The sequence below is a fragment of the Excalfactoria chinensis genome, chromosome 12, assembly GCF_039878825.1.
Source record: "Excalfactoria chinensis isolate bCotChi1 chromosome 12, bCotChi1.hap2, whole genome shotgun sequence".
NCBI classification, from domain to species: domain Eukaryota; kingdom Metazoa; phylum Chordata; class Aves; order Galliformes; family Phasianidae; genus Excalfactoria; species Excalfactoria chinensis.
Genome location: NC_092836.1, coordinates 9755281 through 9782528, shown reverse-complemented (window position 1 = coordinate 9782528; position 27248 = coordinate 9755281). Strand labels below are relative to the sequence as shown.

Genomic DNA, 27248 nt, shown 5'->3' with positions numbered 1-27248 from the left:
GGTAACAGCTAAGGTTCCAGTTACTAAATTCAAATCTAAAGGCCTTTGGTATCTACACTGACCATATTTGCCTGGAGCCCTGTTTCAGACCCATCTGTAACAGGATTTATACCTTCTGCCTTTCCTTATTAACAGCTTTTTCCTCATCTTTTTCTTTTTTCCCCCTTCTCTGCTGCTATTTGTTTTTATCATACGTCTTTCAAACTGAAAATGGTAGCTAACAATTAAGAATAATTATTTTTTTGGCATGCTGTCTCTGCAGTGGCACTCACCAAAAGAAAATAATGAGTCAGCAGTGGTAATGCTAAATGATTTATAGGTTACCTTGTTCAGAGAGACACCCGAGCCCTTCTTCACACTGAAACATCCAGCACTGATCACTATTACAGCCAGAGCACTTGCTTGGGTGAACCATTAGTCTATTGTAGCATAGAAATTCCTACAGTGGCTATAAAAAAATATTTATATATCTATAAAACTGGGATGCTTTAGTCTAGTGAAAGCACTTAGATCCTTTGATGAAGAACAACATATAGGAGTTGAATGTATGGTGAAAAGAAAGAAGACATCCTTGCATTTTGAGATCAGTAGTTATTTTCAGCCGTCTGCGAGGAAAGCCCGTCAGTCCGATGATTATCTGAACGTATGTGGAACGTTTGTAAAAAGCTGAGAGAATTCCATTATGTATAAGCTGCTTAGAAAAAGTGGCTCACTTAAGGTTATTACATTGCTGCTTTGGGTTATTTTTGTTTAATTCAAACTCTGCAGTGGGTGAGACTCAATTTCAGTTTAAACAATCACTTCAGTGCCTTATCTTCCTCATCATCTTCTGTACCTACAAAATTTGCAGTGTGGGATTCAGATAAATAAATACATGATTACACACACACTCCCTCGTCATTTTCTCCATGACATTCTGTTTTCTGTGAATAAAGAAAATGTCTTTCAGGGTATCTTTTTCCTCCTTCTTTTAAGTGAATGTTTTCCAATAGGCCTGTCTGTCCTGAACAGATTAACTATCTCACCTTACTCTAAGGTGAAAGCACAGTTTTTAGTGTCAGAGCCTCAATACTGAATCCATGGAAGTTTAAGTTTAGAAATCTAAGAAAACACTTCTAAAGAAGCTTCCTCAACCTGTTCCACCTGAAGTTAAAATAACTGCCCATCGACCCAGGAAGATGCTTTAGAGAAAAAGCCTTGCTTTATGAAATGAATACGATAAACTGTGATTTCGCTCCATAAAATATTTATATTTTATAGAATCATTAAGGCTGGAAAAGACCTCTAAAACCATTTAGTCCAGCCACAGCCCCATCACCAACACACCCACTGACCACATCCCTCACTGCCACACCTCCACAGCTCTTGAACACCTCCATGGATGGTGACTCCACCACCTCCCTGGGCAGCCTCTGCCAGTGCATCACCACCCTGAGAAGAAAAGTTTCCAAGTACCCAACTTGAACCTCCCCCAGCACAGCCCGAGGCCATCATCTCTCATCCTGTCTCCATCAGCCATCAGCAGAGGCTGAACCCCCACCTCACCACAGCCTTCTTTCAGGCAGTTGTAGAGAGCAATGAGGTCTCCCTTGAGCCTCCTCCTCTCCAGACTGAACCATCCCAGTTCTCTCAGCTGCTTCAGACCCCTCAACAGCTTCATTGGCTTTCTCAGGACACATTTCAGGGCTTCAATGTCTTTCTTCTAAGCAAGAGGCCAAGAATGAGCTGATAGTTGATAGCTTTTAAATTACTGTGCTTCACTCAAGTTCCTACTATAAAGTCTCCAAGCTGCTACCACATGTGCAGAATACAAACTCTGGACACCCAAAGGAAATATCATGACCACATCCTTTTAAGAAAAAAAACCTTCCCCTAAAAGATCTGGTCAAACCGTTTCACCTCCCAACCATATAACACCAAAGTAATAGCAATCAAACAGATAAACACAGCTGAAAGCATTCAGAATGAATACTCCTGTAAAAGTAGCAAAAACAGAGTATTAAGAAACATGGAGAAACAGCTGTCCAAGAAGGAAAACTTTTCACTGAGGAACTTACTTCTGGGAACACATTTTAACATCCTATTTTCATATTCTTAAGATTTCCCAAGTCATGTAAGAATAAAGTTACATTCTCTATAGATCTCCTTCAAACAGCAGCTGTCCCATTCATCCTGGGAGCTCTGTCTTTACACAGAAGTGAAACAGCAACCAGAACTCAGCCCAAGCCACTCAGACTCAGGTCCCCTCCAACATCATGGCAAAAGTTTCCAGCCCAAGCGGCATGTGGCTTTGCTCTCATCATGCAGTACCTTCCCATTAGGAGGTGGCAAAGGGCTGGGGTCTGTGAAACAACCCAAGATTGTTCTTTCAGGCATGCTCTTCATTTCCCTAAATTAAAGGGAAGGTGCAAAAATTTAATTGTGCTTCCCTCTGAGCCCCTCCTTGCAGAGCAGTGGATTGGGTTAAATCGTGAATGCACTTTAATTCTGCCTCTTATAAGCTTATCACAAGTCTAGTAGCTCATTACGCCCTCTGTTTTTTCTCCTGAGACTCCATAGAAATACAACAGTGTAACTAACACTTTTCCTCATTTAGAACTGCAGGTGGTGGGAGTACGTGTGATTTCATTGTCTTTACTTGGTAATTACAGGTCTGTGCCTATCCCCACTGTCTCAGCAGGGTGCCTGTGTGGTACAGGTAGTTAAGTCTTTTCAGGTGCTTGCTAGGTGGATTAACAGGAAGCACTGTATCACCACACTGCTGTACCATTCTGGTGTGACTGTGACCACTGTTTGTTGAGGGACGCTGGCACAGACTGCTTGTACTAATGCAGCAGTGCTGTAAAGGTGAGGATAGCTGGGATTTGGGTGGTTCATCTTGCAGAGAGAATCACCACATCCATTAATACAGTTCTTCTGCAAAGGGTGCGAAACACTCTGAGCTACAGCTATTGCCACCCCCTGAGCACACACAGCAATTCATTGCACCAACCTTCCTACTTTCCTCCTCCTTCCCCCAGCTGGAGGTGTCTGAGAATGGGACATGTGATGAGCAACAGCAATGGGATTGACACAGTCTGTGATTTAATGCATGTGACAGGCCCATTTAAAAATGTAAATATTTTAATTCTTTGATTCAGCTTCTGATTCCTCCAGACGTTTGCGGTTGATAAGCCAGGCTCCTTTCAGGTTCTGCCACCTTTTATCAGCATGCATTATGTTTATTAGACATAAATCAATGTACAGTAGGAAGGGACACTGCATATATATCCAACAAACTTGGCGGTATGTTAACTGTATGTTAATACACCACATTCATGAGGAACTTTGAGAAAGAAATATGGTAGCTTGAGCCAACACTGCTGACAGAGCAGATCCCTTCTGAACTTCTCTTTGAATTCTCTTTTTCTATGTGAATCAGGTTATTTGCATGAAGGCCAGAAGCTCTATCTTTCTCCTACTAAAGCACTGGTGATTTTCGCCTTTCCACCATGGGAATGGGCCTGTGAGTTCAAAGACTGAATTCATCTGAGTACATAAGCATACGCTTAAACTGATAGGATTAAATCTCGGGTAAGGCAATTAAGCTTGGAGCACATGTTTATCCTTAAGCACAGGCTCAGATGCTGTGCTGAGTAAGGAGTGCAGAATGTTTGAAGCATCCCAAAGCCTTCCTCCCCCAGAGGCCTCTGACTCCATGGCTGTCTCCTGGTTAATTAAAGACAGCCTCAGCCTGTGCAGCACACAGAGATGTGTCAGGCTGTTAAGATCATAGAATCATTAATGCTGGAAAAGACCTCTATGATAATCAAATCCAACCATTAGCCTATCACCATCATGCACACTAAACCACAAGTAGAAAAAGGCAATGGCAATAACCAGTTCTAAATTACCAACAAATGGGTGATAGTCATAAACCAGTTAAAAAGATTTGCTTACCTTTTTCAAGGATCAGAGCTTGCCAAATCCACCAGAAAGCAGGATCTCCAGATAAGGAACCTTCCCTTATGGCATCCAGACTTTAAATAAGGCTTAGGGAGCCTGGTTCCATCCCCTCTGGGATTCTCCTGTGCTCCCAGGGCAGCTATGTTCCTTCACCAGGTGCTCAGTCACTGATTCAAGCCCTGACTTAGCAATTCCCATTCACCATGTCACTCAATATGGTTTAGTAAATGCCCTGATGTCTTCAGAGAAATCCTGTAGATGCCCAAAGCTCTTCTGAAGCATCAGGAAATGATGAGGACTTCATCTCCGATCTACAGAAAGAGAATAAACCTGGTTGTATAAGTGAAAATGAGACCCAAAAAGGATATGGTTCAAAGATACTCACAGGAAGGACTAAGTATGCAGGATTAAAGGGTTGTCATCTTTCTATTAGCACATTACATATGGCAGATGGTCAAACGTCGGTATCCAAGGCACAGACATCTCATTTCTTTGGGAGTGCTTGAAATTTGAAACTCTGAATATGCTTCTGACACCACCCATGGGCAATTTAATGTTCAGGAGTCACATAGGAAAGAATCAATGGCTGAACTTTTTACCAGTCATTCCCTGCAATCAAAAATAGAGGTGATTTGTAGCTAACACAAAAGTGTCACCTCAACCATGGACAGTAAGAGTTTGTCACTTGTCTCTAGGAATAACTGGCTCTTCTTTCTCTAGAAATCTGAACGCCTTAACAAAAACCTTTAGCGTTGGTCTGAAAAAGTCACCGTTTCCAACCAGTGGCTTAAAATCCAGTGGCAGTACTCCTGCCTCTTCCCATATCTTTTGGTACGGAAAAGCTGGATATGGTATGGATAGCTAACCAGAAAGATGGCTGATAATATATGGTGCACCAGCATCTGCAGTACAAGTTGATAGCAAGCATAAAGCTGGTCATGTTACCACTGTAATGAGGAATTCATGTTCACAAAGCATTGGAAAAACATCTGTAACCATCCATAAGAGAGGAAATAAACCTCTCCTCTTTCTATTTGAGAAGGAGCTGATCTATGAGGATCTCAGTGAGGCACTGGCACAGGCTGCCCAGAGAGGTGGTGGGTGCTCCATCCCTGGAGACAGCCAAGGTCAGGCTGGATGGGCTCTGAGCACCTGATGGTGCTGTGGGTGTCTCTTTCTATTGCAAAGGGGTTGGATCAGATGGCCATTAAGGGTTCCATCCAATTCAAACAATTCTATGATTCTGTATTTGCAATTGCCTTCGTGGACAATCTCACCATAACTGCAGTGCACCATGAGGCTGAGCTCCTGGCCTATGGCAGGGCAAAAGCACATGCATGATCCTTGTAAGAGCTGCTGTCATCCAAACACTTTCATTTGCAGTATTCACCAGGTCCTGCTCCCACTGAAGTCAGGGGAGTATCTGAGAATACATTTTGGCCCTCCACTCACCCATGTTTGTAGTACAGGAGCAAAATGAATAGACCTATTTTTCTCCAAGGGAACACAGGAAATGCTGTACATAATAAAAATCATGTTCTATAGAACTCTCTCTATAAAGAAATAAGTCCAACGTGTCCCAGCCCATCTCATAGCCCCCTCCTTCCCATTTTGCTTCTTTTTTTTTTTTCTATATTTTTTTCTATTTTCTATATTTCTGCTTGTAAATGTTACTATTCAAAACGAGAACACCTGAACGATATTCACCTGATGTCTGAAATTATATTTTTTTATGTTATGAGTATTGGAGAAGGATGCACGAGACATCAGCAGAATGTTGCATGACGGGTTATATATTGCAGCACAGCAGTTGGTGGGTTGCCTATTTCTTTTAATTGCTGATACTGAACTTTCAGACACTGCTGATCTTACGACATTTTTTTTACCTTCTTTTCTGCAATTAAGCAATTAAGCTGACAGTTGTTTGTTTTTTTTTTTAAAGAACACTCAATTGTACAGATAAACACAGGCCTTTATATGTTTTAGTGTGAATACAGACATGCACAAACTCTGTATATCTTACAGGAGTTCTGAAAAGGAAGATTTGCTTCCTCATAAATGGTAAAGCTTTCCTTGTACTACCTGAACACACTAAAACCTCGCTTTCAAAATGAGATTTGGTTTGTGAGGATTTATTTCCCAGTAATTTCTTTTAGTTGAGATGCCCAAATATCCACGTATAAGCAGATTTGGTGACAATTTTTGCGTGTGCATGTACGTGTGCATGCATTGTATTTGCCATCAGTGTACATGTCCCCAATTTCTTCTGAACTCCGAATAAATTGGGCTCTCCTCCAACCATTACAGCTTTAAGGATTATAAGTAATTGCACCATTACCCTTCTCATATGTTTAATTTTTTTCCTACAGCCTCTTCTGTTGGTTTATCATACATGTGGTCTAATTAAAGTTTCCTACAGGACAGTTCATCCAGAATAAGTAATGACATTGCTCAGAAGAGCTCTAGTTGCATTTTTTTTCCTTCCAGCTGTGCTGAAAGGGTGGTTGCTGTCTAAAAAACTGCGTCTGGGCGGAAGAGACAGTTCTGTAATTGCATTTCCAGTCCTCTTTGTATTCTTTTGTGTTATATGCTTGTACAAGGAGAGACTGGACAGGCCGGCTGGATATCAGCCAGGCAGAATTGTCAGAGAGAGAGGCTGGGCTGAAAATGAAATAGGAAAGGGGGAGAGAAATAAAAAATATCAAGAGGGTCTCTCAGAACAACGACTTAAGAAAGTGAAAGTGGAGGAGAAAATAGCAATTTCTCTTTCTGTCTGCGTCCGAGGTTTTGAAAATTGTCTTTTGCTTTCTGCTCATTGTTGGTTGGTTTTCTTATTCTTTTTTTTTTCCTTCTTCTTCTTCTTCTTTCTTTTTATTTTGTTTTATTTTCCCTCAGTTGTGACAGAGAAAAGTCAAAGTATGGGGGATGTGTGTTTCAGAGATGGAACTGGGACAAATGTTTTCCAACTAAAGTCTAAGTGCTGAGAAACCAGGGTGTGTGCAAAGGGGACGGCCAGGGCTTGAGAGCTGAGGATGTGGCAGTCTGGAGGTTGTCTTGAGACTTGGGGTGGGACTGGGCACCCTCCAGATGTCCCACCTGCCCTCAACATTTCAGTGACTCTGCTGAAGGCTATCACAAAAACATCCATCTATGAGCACTAGCTATCTGTACTGTCTGTTCCAGAAAGCCCACAAGTCACAGCCAACCAGCTTTCACAACTGGTAAACAAAGAAATGAAAGAATAAAAGATAGGCAAAAAAAAAACAAAAACCCTTCGAGCTTTGGGATGCGGTTATTTGTACGGGGCAGACTGAGAACAACAGAAATGAGAGGAGAAAAGCAGATGAGAGTCGAAAAGTAGCTGAATGGAGAGCACGTCTCTTCCACACTTCCCTTGAAGGCACGGTGTGTAGATGTACTTTATTCATAATGACAATATGATGTGATTCATAACAATTGCTTCTCCCAGTAAATTATTCTAAGATGTGTTGTTGTGCCACGTTGCAATGGCACAAATGAATGATGTTAAAATACTGAGCAGACAAAATGATAACACCTGTTACAAAGCCACTTATAAACTAGAGTGCACAGAGGCATTTGTACCTGTCTCTATCGCACATCATGAGTTACACATCTTAGGATGCTTTATGAAGGAGAAGGCAATTTCTGTTATTCTGTATTAAAACATTTCTCAGCGTTCCTTTAATTTACAGACATCCTCGCTCTGCTTACTTGACATCAGCTCCTGTTCTCTGGTGGATTGTGTGGGGGGAATATTCACAACCAGCTCAGTGCTCAGATGTCCCTGCTTGGGTCAGGTCTGGGAGGAACAGCATAACAATATCTCCAGATGTATATTGGTACTGTTAATCCTGCCCAGACCTGCTGTAGCACATAACCACTCAGGCTGGAGAGGTTTAGGGAACTGCACCCTTTTTGACTGTGGGTGGCAACATGCGCTGATGGCACTAACTTGTAAAGGTAACAGCACCTGCACAGGAGTCCAGTAGGTCAATGCCATCGAGGGCCTGTTTCCAAAAACTAAGTGATTGTTTCCAATGTCAGTGGGGAAGCTGAATTAGTTAGGACATGCCCTAGGCATGTCACCTGCCTGTCACCAACGTGGTCTCAAAGAACTGACGCCATTCATCACTGAGCACTAAAACAGCTCATGAAGACACATGGCTTTGCTTTAGGAATGACGCCGGTTCCCAGCAAGAGCAAAGATGTTGGGAGGTCCCCTCCTGACACACTGTCCTGACAGCAGTGCGTACAGTTTATCTCTGGTTTCTAGAACCTGGCTTCATCATCCAGCCAGACATCTGCCCTGTCAGCTATCTCCTGTGGAAACTGAGCCCCAGCCCAACTTGTTGTACTGGTGTTTCTTGGCCAGTCTCTAGCCTTACAAGTGAGATATTATGCTTAATTTCTTCTTTTCTGCCTTTTCTATCTCTTTTTTTTTTCTTCTTGGTGCATCGAGTGGGCTTTATTAAGATGCTACCTACAGGATTGTCTCCTAATGCTCACAAGTGACTCTTCCTTCCAGAGGCAGCTGGAGAAATTGCTCCTCTAAGCACCAGACACTTAATTAACAATGAGACGAACTCTCTGGTTTGCTTTCTTTCTCAGTCATTCGTTCTCTCTCACGCTGTCTAGTGCAGCGAGAAAGCATGTAGCAAGGTCTTGACCAAACACTTTGAACTGCAATCATCTTGGGATACCCGAGGAAGCTAATTACCAGCTTTGTTTCTCTCTCCCTTACCCTTCTTCCCTCTGATGACAAGCAGGTGAAGTGGGTACTCAGCTTATCTGCCTGGAGACACAAAGGCCTGCATTTCCCTCTCTCTTTCCCTGCTAAGGGGTCCCCTGTGAGATACGCTCTGTGCCCACCGATGACAGCACTGACGGCTCCTCTTAACTACTCCAGTCCCTTTTGGAAGCACTGGGGAATTAATTTGGCTCCCACTAAACTTTGAAGTTCAGGTTCTTCCAGGAAGCTTTGTCAGCAAGGAGGCAGACGGCAGGGCCCCTGGGTCAGATATCTGCCTTAGCTACAGAGTAAGACTGGGTATGAAGCTTTAAAAGCCAGACTGAGGGCTGACAGAACCACAGATCACGCCAAGGGCAAGAGAGTGCACCTAGAAGACCATGCATTGCCTCTTATATTGTGATGATTTTCAGAGATATTGCTGTTCATCATCAAAGCTGACCCACTTACTTGAGTACTAGCAGGCAAACTGAGTTTCTGAAGCTTTCCTAGGGCTCTGCCTACAAGCCTTCCTAAGTACATCAGCAGCAGCTGCTGTGGGCCCTGCAACCTGGAGAAAGCTTTGGCTGTTGTGACCCAAAGAGTGAAATCCTGAAGAGGCATTTCAAGATCATAGACTTTCCCTACAGAGATAGTAAGAGACAGGTCCAGCTCTGTAACACATCAAGCTCACATCATGTTTGCCAATCTTTGTTTCTTTCCCTTTCCTTTTCCCTTTCCTTTTCCCTTCTCCTCTCCACTCCTCCTTTTTTTACCTGCAGATCATACAGCAGAGAAAAGCCTAGTTAAACCAAGCCCTCAACGTGTTTAAAGCTCTGTGCAAATATTAGCTAATCAATTCTCAAAATCCCTTCCCTGTACTGAGCAAGTAAATGTTGCAGGGCCAGATTCAGCCTCATGGTGCATCACAGCCTCACCAGTCCCAGGTGGGAGTGGGACAAATAGGAGCAAGCAAACACACGGCTGCACCAACTCAGAGACATCCATCTCACTGCCTAAAATGTCTGCTGGCCACAATGTTGCTTTAGACTCATGTGCCTAAGACTGTTTCACCTCTAGGACTGCAATTTCCCTGTAATCCATAATCCAATCTCTGTCTCCTCCAGTGTGCTCAAGACCTGATCCTTTCCTCTCTTAACTTTACTACCATCATCACCTTTCACACTGAATTCCTGTGCTCCTTCATCTCTCTTAATTCTCTGCCTTTAGGCTGTGCCTTCAGCTTGCCCTTTGGATTGAATCACAGACTTGTAGAATCATTAAGGTTGGAAAGACTACAGAGATCATCTAGTCCAACTATCAGCCCATGCCCGTGACTGCTATAGACCATGTCCCTAGTGCCACATCTACTTGAACACCTCCAGAGACAATGATTCCACCGCTTCCCTGGACAGTCTGTTCCAGTACCTCATCACTGAGAATAATTTTTTTCCTATTATCCAACCTGAATTGGCACATCCCTGACTTTCCATGCTTTCTACCCAAGGGATTTGGTTCCTGTCTTAGTTTCCTTTACTCTAGTCCATAGGTCTACAACTTACTTCAGACTAGTTTTATGCAGTAGGGTTCCTTGGCTTCTCAGCTATGCAGCAACACTGAAATATTTGGGTAGGGTCCTGGGACTCAAGCATCCCCTGGAGCTGAATGACAGCTGTACTGGAGTTTGGCTGGTGAAGAAAGTGCTTCTAGTCCTCTCCCTCATGTACTGCCTTCAGTGCCCTGAAAATGTTCAAATCTCATTTTCTGAGAAAACTCACACCCTTTTTCCTTTTATGTGTACTGAAGACTCACATACACTTATGTTAGCATACTGGACCTGCTTCTGCCTTCCTGCCCAGGATAGGTCTACCTTTACTTTGCAATACCGATTTTACCATCATCTTCTTTTGCATGGCTGTTACTGGCCATGTGGCTGTAATCCCATGGCATTATCCCTGCTAGAAGGAAATTTGTGTATTATCAAGTGTGCATTTGCGGCCTCTTCAGTCCTGACGGGCTGGGCTGTTTGTACAGGAGGGAGAGCTTATGGAGATTTCACTATCAAGCTTACATAAACAGCACAGCCCTCGACTTACATGATTTCTCAACAGCAGTGAGCTTTATGCATGGATCTCTTTTGGACTCAATGTTACAAATGCTTTATTGATGCCAGATGTATCAACATCTGGGTTCCTCGCGTGTAATTGATTTGTATGGCCTGGCATCCTTAGGGTTGCCTTCATGGGCCAGAGATCGTTAGCAGCAAGAATCCTTCAAAAGTTGACTGGGCTAATTTGTCTGTCAATGAGGTCTGTCCTGCAATTTAATACAAAGCTGAGGATGTCAAAAGTGAGTGACATACATAATTCCATAGGGATGACCTTTTTGCATCTTCTGCAACTTGCTTTTCAGAACAGCTGTAAGACAGCACACACTGAGGTTGGAATGGAAATGGGACCGTGTCCTATCATCTCCCGAGAGACCATGTCTGTTGAAAATTTAGAAAATCAGTAGTTGGTTGGCTGTTCCCTTGCTATGTGTAGGCTGAGCTGTAGGAAATTATCAGGCTATGAAGCAAACACATGGTTTTCTAGTATCTGAGCACCAGGTACTCCCTTCTCTGCAGAAAATGAAGGTGGCCATGAGCACTGGCCAAGAAAAATTTGCATCAGTGGGTGTTGCAGCTTTGGTTCAGCATTTTATCTCATTTACTCAGCCTCCAGCAGAGCTAGGCAGATACTGCAAAAAGAAGAGGAAAACAAATCTCCCCTCCAGCATCTGCTCATATGCAGAAGTAAATTCATTTTATGCTTTTCTGTTGTTGAAAGCTCAGAGTGAAAGAACAGTGGTGCTGCTGGCTTGGCCATCTGTTTGGGGCTGGGATCTGAGGGTGCTCCCCCATCTTGCCTCAGGTTTCTTGCTTTACCTCAAATTAGACAAATAAACTGTTTGTGTCTCAGCTTGTAAGCTGTAAAATGTCCCCAGACATCATTTGGGAGCTGGTGACTGTGGCCATCTGGGACCTTGAGGAAAAATACTGCTAGAGGAACCCAGCCATTTCAGAATGAAAAGAAATACCCATGGTGGACAACACCTATCCCAGTGTCTTTCCAGATATACTCCCTATAGCTCCATCATTTACCAAGCTGCTTCTATACATGGTCCATAGACTTGTAGAATGTAAAGCAATGACGATGTCCAACAAAACCCAAACAGTTCAGTTTGCATCCTGACTACTTGTGTGTTAAAACAATAAGACTCCTGTCTTGGTGTTTGTTTTAAGCCTTCCTGAACCAAACCTAGCTTTTCTGTTCTTTTTTTTTAATTTTCCTTCTCTTTTTCTTCCCCCAATATTGTGTGTGTTTATTATCAAAATAAATAACCGCATGAAATGCAGAAAAGAAGTAATAGGAAAGGGTTTGGTGTGGGGGGGTGTTCCCCCATGAAGTCTCCATCTCCTCCTACAGAGCCTACATAAAAGTCTCTTGAGGAGGATAATAAAATAACAAGCCAGGCTAGCAAAGTGGGGAACAATCAGGAGTCACGTAAGATGGAAAGCAGGAAAAACAGTAATAATAAAAACAAGAATGAAAATGATATTTCAACAGTACTGGTGCTGAACAGATAACAGTTTTTAAACCAAAATTGTAGTTTGCAGATGGTAATAAAAATAATTAACTTTGTGACCCTTCCTTATTCTTCCACTCCTCGCTCCCACCTACAGAATCTCACAGGATCCTTTGGAACAAAAGCAGATTTTATCATGTAGTGTAGTACATCAGTTTTAAGACCTGGGCTGTGGGTTGGCTGAGAACTCTTGGCTAAGGACTAACCTCTACAGAGATTCTCTTTTCTTTCCATTCTCTTTATCAAAGATGGTGGAAAAATCTCTATTTTGAAGTATAACCATCAGCTAATGGAACACACCGGTGTGTTCCCCAGTCCTCTACTTCTTGGGTGGGATTGTTGCTGTTTGGCCTGAGAAATTAGCCAATAATCTGTCTCTTGAAATCTCTTTCCTTTGAAGGTTTTGACAGTGAAGCCAGGTGTTTCTTTGACAAGTGATTTTACTTCTTTACAGAATGTTTGAAATCCCAGTTCCATAAATGTGGTCAGCATTGAGCAGCTTCCTTACTTACTGTTCCATGCCTGCCTTTTCCAGGAAGTCTATTGCCCCAGAGAGCATCTTCACCACAACCCACATGGGATCCACTCAATTTTTGGTTCTCTCAACTGCCAGATCTCACCCCAAAGCTTTGCCAACTCAGTTGGCCTCCCAAGAATCATAGAATGACTTAAGCTGGAAAGGACCTTAAAGACCATACAGTTCCAACCCCCTGCCATGGGCAGGGTTGCCCCTCACTAGATCAGGCTGCCCAGGGCTCCATCCAGCCTGGCCTTGAGCACCTCCAGGGATGGGGCATCAATAGCTTGTCCGGGAAATGACTGAGCCCACCTCTATAACTTGCAGCAGCTCATACCTTATGCAGTGCCTCCTAATGCTTGAGGTCTCTTGCTTCTCCTAATTGCTGATGACTGTGTGACACATCTGCCAGCCACCTTTGAATGTGGCATATAATTACTCAGCTGAGTGCAGAAACACAGAACCAATGGCTTTACTTGAACAAACAAATTATGAATAGCTTGGTGCTCTTAACACTGCTTTAGCCATGATCCTTAACGCACCACTGCTCTAGCAAACGCCAGCACTTGCTAATGTGTGAGAGTCTGTGCCTTGCACATAGTCTTTGGGGTCTGGGGCAATCTCTTCTTTGCCTGGGAAAAAAAAAGCCTCATTACAAAGACCAAGCTCTGAGCAGACCAGGGAGGGAACAGAGAGGTGGATGGAAGGGGAATTATCTGCTCCCATCCTCCCAGCTTAGCTCAGCAGAGCACGTCCAGGGAGCAGGGCTAGGATTTCACAGCTCAGTGGCAAACACTGTGTAAATCTGGCAGCATCTCCGCTTCTGCTGCACTCAGGTGGAGCTCAGAACACATGCTGCAGTCTGAGGTTGGAGCTTTTTAAATTCTCAAGCACTCCCCTAGGCTCTCTCTTCCAGAATTGATGTTGGTTCTACAGAACCCCAACCCTGTGAACTGGGGCAGTTTGTTGGGAGGTGAGCAGGACAGAGAGCTCATCCTCTTGCCTGCTTTGGTGGTCTGAATGTGATGAAACATGAAAGGATCTGAGACCTGAGCAGCTAATGTGACCCAGGCGTGGGGCTACTTAGCTGGGGAGCTTTCAGAGCTCCATTCCACTGCAAGAACTGAAAAAAGAATGGTAACATTTCAGAATGCAATCATTTCTTGTCTGACTGAACTCCCAGTCAGCACAGGATTACCAGATCCCAACTACAGAAAATACACATCTGGCTTGGCCGTGTTTAAAATCATCACCAGTAATTTGGTACAGCTAGAGGATAGTTGTGTCACTCCCAAAACAAGTTTTTTTTTGCATGACCCTTAAATGCTTTTGCCTGCTATGTTCCCTTTCAAACAGAGAGAGGATTAAAATAAATGTACTTTTCCCAGGGGTGCTATCAGATGCTAATAAAATCTTTAATTAATTCAGATTCGGATGGGCTCACATTTCTCTTGCTAGCTCACAACTTCAATCAAGTTTTTTTCTGTCTGTGACGCTGCTTTCACGCCACTTTTCATTGCATTTCTGATTTATCTGGAATTGTGCTATATGGGCATATTGGCAGGAAAGGCTGGGATAAAAGAGCAGTAGGACGAGAGAAATCATTAGCACGGGATGTATTTTCTGGGGTTTTTTCCTTTTTCAGAAGAAAACCCAAAAGGTCCTATTGCTATTATGAATCCCCTAGGAACTCTTTTAAATTACAGACAATTTGCTTGATTGGACTGCACTGGTCTTAAGCATTAAAGAGAGACAAATCACTCCTAACAAATGTTAAATCAAATAAGATAGACAGAAATCTTGATAATGTGAAATGAATTCTGCAAAATTAAGACATCTGCCGAATGCTTGATCCATAATAAAGTAATAATCTCCCTGAAATGGGGATTGTTTCATTATCAGTTTGAAGACTGGCATGAATGATCTTAACTCATACTGGTTAACTGAAGAGGAGTAAGTGGTACATGTTGTTTTCTGGCCCTGGTAAGTAGGAAGGCATCTGTGTATGGCAGTCTTTCCTTCAAAGATCAGTCTCACCATTAGCTTGCCATCTTTTGGGGTCTTTCATTTCTTTCTTACTTCATTGCCTTGCCAGATTGATCCTAGAAGACAACCTAACCTGGAGTCTCTTTTCCCACTCTCTATTCTTACATGGTCAATCAAAAAGCTCTGGAAGGAGGATCTTTTTTACCCCATCCCCTTGGCACAACTTCCTTCTGAAGAGAGGGATGTAATTGGAAGACAGATGCAATTCTCCCCTGATGCTTTAGGGACCACGATTCTGAACACACACCCACCTGACCTGCTGTGAATTACCACCAGGCGATTTATCCTGCCTGTGTCTTGCGATCTTGCTGCAGATCACAGAGCGCTGCCTACTGCATAAACAAAGTGCCATGGCCTAGGGCAATATTATAATTGAATAGATATAACAGATTATTATCTGTTTGATGTGCAGTACTGAGATGCAGCATTCTGTATCACATTACAGCACACCAAAGTCAGGGACTCTTTCTAAGGCATCCATACAACTGGGGAATGTAAGCAAAAGGCTCTCAAAATAGCAATAATAACACAACATATCTCTAGGGCTGACAAGTGTGTTGAGTACTGCAGTTTCACCCGTAATCTGTCATAAAGTTAGACAGTTCTATCAATGGGAAAATAAACAGCCAGGATAATAAAAGGTGAGTGCTGAATAGCAACCCTTCAGCTCCCTCCAGGCTTTATTAGGATAATTGATTTTGGAACATTAATAAGGATATTGATTAGCTTCAAGGAAATGAAACGCGGGGTGAGGGAGGAGTGAGCCGTTGCTCCTGGCTACAGAACCGTGGTGGGAGCAGGAGCCCTCTTGTGAAGAGTCGATCAGCTGTGCCAAGGGATTAACTTTTATCTTCAGTATGAATTAGGGAAGTGCTTTCTGCAAGCAGGTTATCCACATGATGAGGACCTGTGAAATTACGGAGCAAGAGGGCTTCAGATGCCGCGAGGTTTGTCTTATCATGTGTCACCTCCCGGTTCCCACTCTGTGACTTGGTATTTCCAACAGGCAGGGCACTGAGTTGTCCCCAATGGGTTGGAGGAGGGGAAGTCAAACAGGAGGTCTGTGTGGGGGAGGTTTTCATGCTGCAAAGAACTGATTACATCGGGAGTGTAATCACAAAGTGAGGTTTCACTGATCAGTGAATTTCCAGGCGAAGAGAGAACTCTCATAAATACAGAATTTTTCACTTTCTTTCTTTTCAAGATCAAGAAGTTCATACGATTTTTTTTTTTTCCTTGAAAATTTAAAGCGCTGACTTTCTGATGCATTTTAAAAGAAGACAATTACTTCCAGCCGTCGAGTGAACAAAGTCATTGGCATCATGTTCACTCTTCCAGTAAAATAATAGCTTTGAGTAATCCTGTATTGTCTGGCTAAATAAGAGTGAACTTGCATTTTAGGTACTGCTGTGATTTAACAGAAGTGCCAGATGGCTTCTCAAGGTCTTATGTGATTGACTTAGAGATGAATCTTGACCGGAATGTGGTCACTGGAAATGTTTTCCGTATCAAACTTTGAATTTGCAAATTATTGCACTCCTGGCTCTACACAAACACAGGTACATGTTTCAAGGAGTTCCACATAATGGGAGGGGATGGGGAATGAAACACATGTAGAACTTTCCCTCCCAGGACCAGCTTTATGTCTCCAAGTCAGTTTAAATCCTTGCGCATGCCACAGATCAACGTTAGTGTGTCTCCAGTGATTGCCATACACTAATTTTTCAGTGTGAAGCTTTCAGTAGCTTTGTATTAGGATCATAGAATCATGAAAGTTACAAAAGTCCTCTCAGCCATCCTCTTACCACCAATATTGCCCAATGACCACATCCCTCAGTACCACATCTCCACGCTCCTTTGAACACCTCCAGGGACCAGGACCAGTACTCCACCACTCCTTGTGCAGTCTCTGCCAGTGCCCAGCCATTCTTTTAAAGATTTTTTTCCTAATACCCAACCTGAACATCCACTGGCACAACCTGAGGTTATTCCCTCTCATCCTATCCCTGTTATCTGGGAGAAGAAGACAACCCCCAACTCACTACAACCTCCTACTGACACACAGTTAGATTTTTAGTTCCCAGGTAGGTATCTAATGACCATAACCTACCACCAAAACAGCCATCCTACTAAATTCAGATAAATCTGGGCCCAAGAGGAAATGCTTGATGAATCATGAAATGCAAAGACAGCAAACAGCTGCAGCCAAACTTTCCTGTTTCTATATTAGGCTATTATATTGCCATCTTTTATTCAGATACATCAGGACCACTTGAGATGACTACCCAAACACTTGCTGTGCAAGACAGTCAGATCAAGGATAGGTCTTAATGGGAATTATATACTAACTTCAGTATTTTGGAGAGTAGTTCTTGGATGCTCAGCATTACTTGCTTGTACTCCATCATCAAATGCCCTGCATGAGTAAGGAAGGTGCTATGACCACTGAGAAGGAGTGGGAACTAAGTGCCTTTCCTGCTCTGTCATTCCTTCTATGCTTCTGCAATGGGGAGATGCTTTAAGTCACTTTGATGTGTGTGGACATGGGCACATCCCCACGAGGGCAGCAGGGTTTGTGACACATGGCTCATCTCTCAAACAGCAGCCACGTCCCTGCAGCCATGTTCACACACACAAAGAGTCAATGATGTCCACGTTTCCCTTTGCTTGTCTTATATCTCAGCTCCCAAAAGTAGATAGCGAGTGGATTATTTAGAAGAATGGGGCAGTGGATAGAGATTGTAATAGACAGGTAATTATAATAAAGAAAGAATTATTAGATAACTGGTTAGATAGCGGGATGGATAGATGTGGATAGAGATCTGATAGGTTTTTTTTTTTTTCTCTTTTGCAAAAGCCCTAAAATAAAGGAACTCTTACACAGACATAAATCATCTAGCTCCAGGATAGGAGCAAAGACAAGTTCCCATAGCAACAAGATCTATGCTGTAAAGCTGCGCTGCCCTTTGTTATGTATCTTTGTGATATTTCTCTCAGACATGTCATTGGCAATTACCCACAGAAGAAGAGCTCAAATTGTTCGAGAGACCAGCAGATCCACCTTACATTATTTTCTGTAATTAATGAGATTATTGAATTTCCACGCTAATAAAGCGTGGCAAGGAGTCTGAAAACAACTCATCTCCGAACCAATTCAGGGTGATTCCTCGGTGTTGCACCCCCACCCCTCTGCACACACACCTCTGCACAGACCTTGGTGCGGGAGAAAGAAATAGTGTGAGCCCTCTGCAAAGCTCTCCTGCTCTGCTATGAGTCAGCTCGGCGGAGCAGCGCTGACGTTTCTGTGTTGCCAGGAGGTGAAACCCTGTGTAAATGTTCCTAAAAGCAGTTTTCAAGCTATTCATCTTTGATAACATTGTTTCTTTATGAATGCTTGAGCTTCACTTAGCTGCCTATGTATCACTTTCTGACAGGTCTCCATCTATTCTCCTGCTGCCTGCATGCAAAAAGCTCTTTCCCTTACAAAAGGGCGCTTGCTTGAGTCTGAATTCTTTTTCCGGGAGGGCCCCAGCATGCACGGATCCTCCTGCAGTGGGGCAGGGAAGGAGTGGGATGTGGCAGTGCTGGAGCTGAGCGCTGCACTGACAGAGCCAGCCCAGGTCCACCACAAACCAGGATGCCATTTGTGCACTGATTTTCTATGTGCTGGTCAGGTCTTGGGGAACACACAGAAATAGGATGTTCCCCTCCACCATCCCCACCCCAGCATTTCTCTGGTCTTATTTTTTATCTTAAATTATTATCCCAGGAGGAATAAATATGTGGGTATTTAGCAAATAAACAGGAGGTGACTCATTACAGGAGAGACATGGAACTGCTGTGATAGGACCAGGGGAAATAGTTTGAAGCTATAGAAGATTTAGATTGCATATAAGGAAGACATTTTTTTACAACAGGGCAGTGAGGCACTGGCACAGACTGCCCAGAGAGATGGTGGTGCCCCATCCCTGCAGTCAGCCAAGGTCAGGCTGGATAAGCCGTGAGCACCTGATGAAGCTGTGGGTATCCCTGTTCATTGCAGGGGGGTTGGACCAGATGTCTTTTAAGGGTCCCTTCCAACTTTAACAATTCTGTGATTCTATGATTCTAAGATGAAGAAAATCACAGTGGAGTTGGTTCTTGTGCTGTTGAGCACACGGAGATGTTGACCTTTGCATGTTGTACCACCTGCAGAGGGAGGGGTCAGCATCTCCACCACATCCGCCTGCAAGCACTTCAAGTTCTTTCAACGCAATGCTGATAGATAGGGAGAGGAAACACTGAGGATTTGTGCCAACTTCTTGGAGTACTGAAGAGTCATTACTTCATTTTGCAGCTGGTTTTTCTGCAGTAATGCCGCTGTGGGTCTTTTAGAGATGCTTCCTGCTATTCATCTTCTTCAAAGGTTTCTAACTTGCATCTGCCTCCTCAGCTCCTGGAAACAGTTTGAAATTCTACCCCAACATGTACTTTCTGTAGACAGAATGTCACTAACATCATCGCAACCCCCTTCCCCTGCCTGTTCCCTTCCCTGTGATAGCCATAATTTATTGGGAAGGTGTTTGCTGGGCTCTCAGCACCATGTGGGAGGTGCAGGGAGATGAGGCCCCAAGGAGCTGACATTCTCCACAGACGGCAGCAGTTCAGGTGGAAAGTGCAATGGACGGCTGGGGGAAGATCCGTCTTCCAGCACAGCACCTTGTCTTCTTCCCACAGCTCTCCCTCCAGATGACTTATTGCACTGGGCTTCCTGAGAGCACTTTCACAAAGAAATATTTTGCCTGCTTTGCTGTGGAACCTTCTTGTCTTCTCAATGTGCCCCAATGCCATCATGTGGAACATGATGGGGCCGAGCAGCACATCAGGATCTCTCCATCCTGCTCCTGATGTGAGAACTGGCCCTTTGGGTGCCCATTTTTCTCCTCCTACCATAGCAGCTCTCCTTCTAGAGAAAGCCCTTGCTTCTACTTCTTTTTATTATTTTTTAAGTGCTTTGAGTTCTATCAGAGGAAAGCCCCACAATGCCATTTACACCCACCTTATGTTTAACTATTCTAATTTCTCTCTTGCTTCTGTTCAGATTTCTTTTCCTTTCTCTCTGTCTACCTACCTACCTACCTACCTACCCACCTATCTACTACTAGAGCTGTCTAATCTCTCCAGGGTAATTCTCTGCATGTTTCCAAGACAAAAGTGGTTATATTCTCATGCTCAAATATGTTCTCTGTTCAAACCCAATTGCAAACTTCTTATTTCTCACAGGTTTTTCCAGCTACCTGCACTCCTGATAATGATCAGATAAATATCTGAGCTCCGTGTTTTACCATTCTTGCTGCGGCTTGCAGCCTAATTGAAAAGCACCCTGTTTCTACGTGAATACTCATTGAAGAGCTCAGCTAGCAACCGAGCCAGCAGCAAACTGCTGTATCCACACTTTGGTTAAGGCTGCTTTTCCTGAATTATTGGCAAGTATCAGGATCAGAAGAACCAATGCTGCTTTTTTTTTTTTTTTAAAGCTGAGTGGAAATGTCAAATTCTGGTGCTTAAGAGCTGCACAGTGTTGAATTTCTGCTGATCTGACACAATATCTGGGAAATTGTATCCTGGAGTGTCAAATGTCTGAGGAAAAAAAATCACACTGCTTCCAACGGGAGCACCCATTCACAGGGAGCACCGTCATATGGAACTGGCATGTCGCATACTTTGTTACACCAACTGTTGATAGGATGAGAGGGAATGGCTTCAAGTTGTGCCAGGAGAGGTTCAGGTTGGATACTGGGAAGAATTTCTTCTCAGAAAGAGTGGTGATGCACTGATACAGGCTGCATAGGGAGTGGCGGAGTCAATGTCTCTGGAAGTGTTCAAGAAGTGTGTAGATATGGCACAGAGGGATGTAGTCAGTGGGCAATAAGGGTGGTAGGTGGACAACTGAACTAGATGAGCTCATAGGTCTTTTCTAACTCGAATGATTTTATGAACAGCAGATCTCTGCAAACACTTTGAGGCTCCTTTCTGATTTCTAAGGTTAACTAAAGGCTGTTCTTGCCATCTTGCCACACTTGCATGCCTTTGTCAAACACAAGCTGCAAACAAGTTCTTGCAGACCCCAGGGCAGTGCTTTTCTGGATGAGGAACATATTTACCTGATCATCTCACTGTAATTCTGAGCTCAATACACCTGTGTTAGGAGGAACATGTTCACAACAAGAAGAGTCTGACTATAGATTCAAGGCAGATGAAATGACAATCATATCCCAAAGCAGAAAATGAGATGGATTCTCCATCCCACTGCAGTTACCAGCACCATGCCCAGACTGACCAAACTGTTTCTCCTCAGCACTGAGGTCTGTTAGCTGCTGCCTTTCTACTTGATCTCAATTTCTAAATAAAATGCAAAACATTGAAACAAGAAAGGACCCCAGGAGGGTTCATTGCCATTGAGTTTATGCGGTGGGAAGAACCATTCTAGCCAGGAAGTTTATTACCTCATGCCATTGCAAAATCTCCTTCTGTTGGCCACTGCTGGGATGACACAGTGGGTTAGTTAGACTTCTGTTCTCATCAGTACAACAGACATTAAATTAAACAAAATGTAAATCAAAACTAACCAAGACTTCTAATATAAGAGGGGCTTGAAAACTGAAGAGCTCAGACCTGGCAGCTGCCTCCTCCCACCCTGCTCCACACAGAGACCTTCATGAGACAAATGATGGACGTTATGCTTTGCCTAGAATTGGTTTTCTTTCTTCTCCTTTTTCTTTAATTTTTTTCTTCCAGTCTGGCTTAGAACCAAGTGTGAAAAACCAAATCATTCTTTGCAAGAGAAAACAAACCCTAGGGATTCATTTAGGATTGATTTAAACTTTCTAGATCAGTGGTGTTTGTTTTGATATTCATTGTTATTTTATGGACAACCTATTAAGTCATTTCAATTATAAAAATTGATCTAAATGAAAATTAATTTGGAGAAGAAAAATAAAACTCTGCTATTCCAAATGCTGTTTGCAGTGTTAGCATCCAGCCCCTCTTGTTTCCTTTCCTCTAAAACAAAATTTAGGCACAGCTTGGCATAATTTAGTAACACATTTTGGTTTTGACAAAACTACATCCCCTGATTTTAAGTGGTGTTGTCAAAGTTCTTCCAAACTGTTCCACCTTCAATTTACCTCTGGCCTTTCCTGGTTTACCCCCTCCCTTGGCTCCTGTCAACTATTACTTCAAAAAGAAAACACATACAGATGACAATTTTCTATGAACCTTTCTGTTCAGACCTTCTATTAACCTTTCCCTTTGTACATAAAAACAACAATAAAATAGAATCTCCCCCTGGAATCCTGCAGAGATTTGTTCCTTCTTTGACCTAATAGAGAGGTTTTCACCTGCTTGTGTTTCACTCACTGTTTACCTCTGCTTTCTTTTGTCTCTTCTCATCAAGCTGCTCAAAAAACCTTGAAAATTCATCCAAATTATAAGCACTTTTAGCATGTTTTGCCAATTGTCTGCTAGCCTTTATAGGTTATTGTGCAAAGAAAAGGAAGCAAGATCCTGAGAAAGGAAGACCGTGGTGAATGTTTAACCTGATAATGTGCCCTCCAGGTACTATGAGTGTATAGGCAGCCTTACACACAATGCTTCCCACTTCTTGCTAATAAACTGAGCCTTGCTGAATTCTCACAGTGATGGTGCAGATTTCATGGGTAATCAGGTGGGCAGACCTGTGTCCTCCCAAGGCAGGTGGGTCTGAGAGGACAGAGGAAGGGTCTGTGGTAGAGAAATGGCAGGGATGGACATGGCTGGGGAGAGTCCCATTGACCCATGTGTGCTGGCTTCAGCAAGAGGCAGAGTTCCCCAATGGGATACAATGGGTAAATCATCCTATCTTCAGAAATCAGAATCCATGAAAAAAAGAGAAACAGAAACGAAAAATAAAGCCCCCAACCATTCCCCTTGCAGATGCTTTCAGATGCTCTCTTCCTAAAGGGTCAGCCCATCACCCCCTTAGCCAGGGTTCAGCTGGTCAAGCTGGAGAGCTTATTCCATCACCTGCAACATACATTAAGGGCACTGAGGCACTGGCACAGGCTGCCCGGAGAGGGGTGAGTGCCCCATCCAAGGTCAGGCTGGATGGGCTCTGAGCTCCTGGTGGAGCTGTGGGTGTCCCTGTTCGTGGCAGGGTTGGACCAGATGGCCTTTAAGGGGCCCTTCCAACTCAAATGATCCTATGATTCTACAAACAAGACATAGTTTACAGGGTTTATATCTATCTCAGGAAAAAGTCTTTCTGGATGTGACATCCATACACACCCACAACCCTGCTGGAATAATGAGCATGTTGAATAGTTGAAAGCTGAGAAACACTAACAATTACAGGTTTTTACTGCTTGACACAACACTGAACAATGAAGGGAGCAAACTTTTACTGATAAGCGAAGCAGGCAAGGGGTCTCTTTAATCTCTGATTTTGTTATTTGCCATCTAGTTGAGACGCAGTTCAAACACTGCTACACTGAGCTGCTCTTCTTTTGTGTTAATGGGGAAACTCAAGGTGTGCCATTAAGAGTGGCAGCACTCAACACCATTGCCGTCCTCCTCTTCCTCTTTAAGATGACATGCAAAAAATACAGTGCTTTTAAATGTGGATGTTTGGTTGTTTTTTGTTGGTGGTGGTTTTTTGGTTTTGTTTTTCTGGTTGTTTGGTGGTTTTTCTTTGCTTGTTTGTTTGTTTTTGGTTTTTTTTTGCAACCCATGGAATAGAAGAGTGAGAGTCTATGGTTTGGGAGGTACCATTAGATAATATTCATTGAATTGCAAATGTCTTCCAGCAAGGAATCCACAAATTACTTGTTTCTTGATTACTTTTCTGCTTATGATTCATCTTCTGCAGCTGGCTATCTATGGACTATTGTTTCTTCTCTCTGATGGCCCAGCTAAATAAAGTTGTACTGGAAGAACAGCTAGCTCAGTACTGTGACATATCTAACCTAAACATGATTGTGAGGTGAATTGGGATAAAATACATGAAGCTAACACCCAAGAATTTGCAAACAGCAAATATCCTGATCCCGAGATTTGAAATAAGCCAAATTTAGCCTCTTTCTTTACAAACACAATCATGCACCATGGTGCAAGTGCAGGAGTCCGTTTATTTGATGATGGATTTTTTCTAACCCAAATGGCTACAATCGTTTGAATCCCACAGTTTTGGGTTTGTTTTTTGTTTTTTTTTAACCTTTCTTTCCTTCTCTCTCCTGATCCAACATGGGTCAGAGAAGCTTTCTAAAATGTGAAATGTTTTTTAGCTGTAATTCTTTCCTTACAATTTCATACTTTAGAGATTAAGCCAGCATGTCCAATATGATTTCATCCCAAAGTCTGATTGCCACATTTCTATTCCCAGCGCATTGAGAGGCAGACCTCGTGGTAAATGTGAGCTTTTCATTCAGGACACCTCATCTTTGATCTTCATAGCACAAAGCAAAGAGTGCTGCTCAGATAAGTTCATGGGAAAACTGCTGAGCAGGACAGGGCACATAGGGGAAAAGTGAGCAGTGACACTGAGAGCCCTGCTGTGCAGCCATCTGGACAGGCACTGCTCTTGCTTAGCTTGAGGCTTTGGATGGTGGTGAGGGGGCAGATTTTGAGGCTACTGCATCCAACAGGAGAGGTCATGATGAGCATTGCCTTTTTAGTGTCTCCACAGTCTCCAACTAGTGCAAGTCTTCATGCACTTCTTTCAGGATGTGCCTGAGCTTGATGGAAGAAACCTTTCTCTGGACAAATGATGTCTCAAAGATAACAGAAATGTCTGTGCACTTACATGAGCTTGAATCTGAGTACACAAGGCATTTCAGTTTACATCCCTTGCTCCACTTAGACATAGTCAAGTGCTTCTCAGAGGTGATGTTTGTATCCTTTCCTGTATTTGGCATCATCCTAAAGTCTCTTCCTCATCCCCTTGTGCTATGTCTTTGTCAATACTCAGTCCTAGGAGTAGACAGCATGACTGTAAACACATTTATTACACCCTTAATTCCACGCTTTCCCTCCTCATATCTCCTTTTACTGCATGGCACCTGAGTTTTGTTTTCATTTCCTCAGAACAAGCATGAAAGTCTTAATTTATTTCAAAAAGAGAGGGAGGAGAGCTTTTGATGCTGAGCTCTGAGTTTGCTGGGAGCAGCCATGGAGGGAATGCAGGCAGGCAGTGGAAACACACACACTTAGGGGAAGATCCAACATGGTTTATATGCTAGATTCATAGAATCATTTGAGTTGGAAGGGATCCTTAAAGGCCAACTGGTCCAAAACCCCTGCAACAAACAGGGACACCCACAGCTTCATCAGGTGCTCAGAGCCCATTCAGCCTGACCTTGGCTGTCTGCAGGGATGGGGCACCACCACCTCTCTGAGCAACCTGTGCCAGTGCTTCATAGCTGGATATGGTGCGTTCTCTACCACCAGAAAGGTTGTCATCAGTTCTGGATGGCTTTTATGAAGTGACCCTCCAGGTCTGGGGAACAGAGCCGTTCTTTTTATTCCCCGGGATGGGGACAGAGGGATTCACAGCCTTCTGCTGGAAAGCAGCCAGGATCCCCAAAGTAAAAACAGCTGAAAATCACTGTCTTGTCAAATCATACATTATGGGCTCAACAACACTTGTGTCATACGAACACCTACACTAAAGTGTCTGAATTTCTAAAAAAAAGAGTAATTCATTAATAACTTCAGACACCATAAGTAGTTACAACAAATGCTGATCTTCCATGTGGAAACTATGGACTTCTGTTTTCTTCTGTATTTCTGTCTTGCTTAGCAAATAAAAATAGCATTTCAGTGCAGTTTGACAGCTCCTCTGAAGAGAGTCCTAGAGATTCTGAGGTATTGAAGACAGGCCAGCAAGGAAAACATATCTACAACCTAAATTTCTGTTAAATTTCTTCTATGATGCATCTCTACAGACAAGGGAAGGAGTGGGCTCTGAAGCCATCACCGATTCCAAATTAAGAGCAGAGGCATCCTCATCTTAACACAAGTCTTTGCCATGAAGATGGGTTATTGGGATGTAAGTGGTTAACAGTTCTACTTGGCTATATTCTTGGTCTCCTTTAGCCATACATCTGGTAACCTATTAAAAAATAACTTTTTAGCCAAAAAGTTAGTGCTTCTACAAAGCTTTCCTCCCCCCAGAACCCTTGCACAGCATTTTCCTAGGGAAGGTTTCCATGGAAATGGAAAAGTTACGAAGAAAAATAAAGAAGAACACCTTTGTTCTCTTTGCAGGGAAGCAGATCTGTGTAGAGGATGAGAAGAGCTCTGTTACGAAGCAGCCGATACACCGTGTTTTAGGTGGTGTCAGAGACTGCATCCCTACTGCCATAGCATCTCCCTCCCTGAAGGCTGTGCCAGGCTCAGGAGTGCATGGTCCATCACGTATGTATCCTCCAGGCTGCTTCTCAGGGCTGTTCGTCCCATTGGAGAAGTTCCCCTTTCCGCTCTGTTTCTTCCAATGTCCTCTTGAAGGCACATCAAAGCTCTCACGTCCATGTTCTCACACACGTCTGGTGCCTCAGGAGACCACATGCCTCCTGACAATTGGGATTATGCTAGAGATTTATTTGGCCTAAGAAGATTTTCTCTAATAAGATTAAAGTGTATATGTATCCTTTGAGAAGGACCCAGAGATGCTTAAAGGGTGAGAGTTTTCACCTCTAACGACTGTGGTCATCCCTAAAGGGTGATAGTGGTCACCCTGAGCAAGGAGAGCTTCCACCCTGTTCAGAATTCCTTTCCAGGCTCTGGATAAGAGCCACATTCAACACAGAGTGAGACAAGGGGGCAGTTTATTGCAAAAGCTCACAAGAGCTTCCTCCTACCCTGCTGCAAAGTCATGCCTTGATCAGCTCTGACTTTTAATGAGACAGGCCATCCATCCACATAACCTGCGCCATCCTAAACATTTCTCTAATGTCTCTTAAATGGCAATATTTGCATTGGACTTCTGGGCTCCAAACACACAAACACAGGCCACTTAATTAACTGAATGCCCTGATGACATCTGCAGGACTCATGTGATGGCATCAGGGTATGTTGCAGTATTTTTAAAGGCTGCGGGCTATCACACAGGGCAAGTGACACTGATTGCCAGCAATAGACTCTAGCACACTCAAACAGCTTTACTGTAGCTTTTCCAGTTTCCTAGCAACGAGGCCAGCAAGAAGACCTAGAAGTCTTTCTTAACAAGCTCTGTTTGTCCAGAATAAGCACTTATCACTGCATTGCAAACACTGAATGATCTCCCAGGCCAGCTGATTATTAACAGAGGGGAATGCAATACAGAAACGTATTTCAGGAGGGACCACCTCTGCA

At 43.3% G+C, this 27248-nt stretch overlaps 1 long non-coding RNA gene across 1 annotated transcript in view; it reads right to left on the bottom strand.

The window, feature by feature from the left end:
* Nucleotides 1-3945: 3945 nt before the first annotated feature.
* Nucleotides 3946-27248, bottom strand: part of LOC140257808 (uncharacterized) — a 66909-nt gene continuing 43606 nt past the window's right edge. Inside the window, exons 2-3 of the long non-coding RNA XR_011905128.1 lie at nucleotides 4331-4554; nucleotides 3946-4256 (exon numbers count right to left, since the gene is read on the bottom strand). This is a non-coding gene — a long non-coding RNA (uncharacterized lncRNA). The remainder of the gene's footprint in view (nucleotides 4257-4330; nucleotides 4555-27248) is intronic.